We start from the raw sequence: 774 nt of genomic DNA, 5'->3' as shown, positions 1-774 counted from the left end.
GAAATGGAGAAAATTAAAAGTAAGATTTGGATTCTAGAGATGATGAAACCTAAAGAGGGATAGAATAAAGAACCATCCACAATTCCTTCTGCATATGAAAGATGAAACTGTAAATTAGAAGAATATCTAGGGGTTGGAAGAAAATGAGAGTTTAGATAACAATTAAGCACATAGATTGGAGGGATTAGTGGACCTGCACTTAGATCCATTAAGTTTGAATGAACTTACATCCAATTGTTCTGATTAGATTTGAAGCACACTTCACAACCCTTTTGCCAAAGCTATAGGTTTACCCCCCTAGGTTTTAAGAGCTCGATGGTGAGATAAGCTTAATCTAAAGATGTTTGAGGGTTAGTTGAAAGACACTTAGTTGATGTTAGACACTTTAAGACACTTCAAGTAAACTAAAGTGTATGTTTCTTAGGTCTTACGAGCACACCTTAAGAGAGAGTTTATCATCCTAATTTTCAAATGATCCTAAGATGCCAGACATCTGACCCCAGTTCATGAAATAACTAGGACAATAGGCACTAGGGTGCACTAGATTGTGATTCATGACTGATTTAATTAGATCAAATAATGAAATTCTTACCTTAACTTGACCAAAACTGAAACTCAATGCTCCGGACACTCAAATCCTCTTGACAATTGGGGACATTCCAATATCACATATAAATTTCCTATTCTTGGTCCTTTATGTGTGATATTGTATTTTATTTTATTTGTCTTTTTTCTATAATTTACCTGTTTCTGTTAAGTCTTTTTCAGGTCATA

This window comes from Phalaenopsis equestris, unplaced genomic scaffold (assembly GCF_001263595.1).
Source record: "Phalaenopsis equestris unplaced genomic scaffold, ASM126359v1 Scaffold001167, whole genome shotgun sequence".
Classification (NCBI taxonomy): Eukaryota; Viridiplantae; Streptophyta; class Magnoliopsida; order Asparagales; family Orchidaceae; genus Phalaenopsis; species Phalaenopsis equestris.
The sequence above is the reverse complement of the archived record's forward strand: the minus strand, read 5'-3'. Positions refer to the sequence as shown.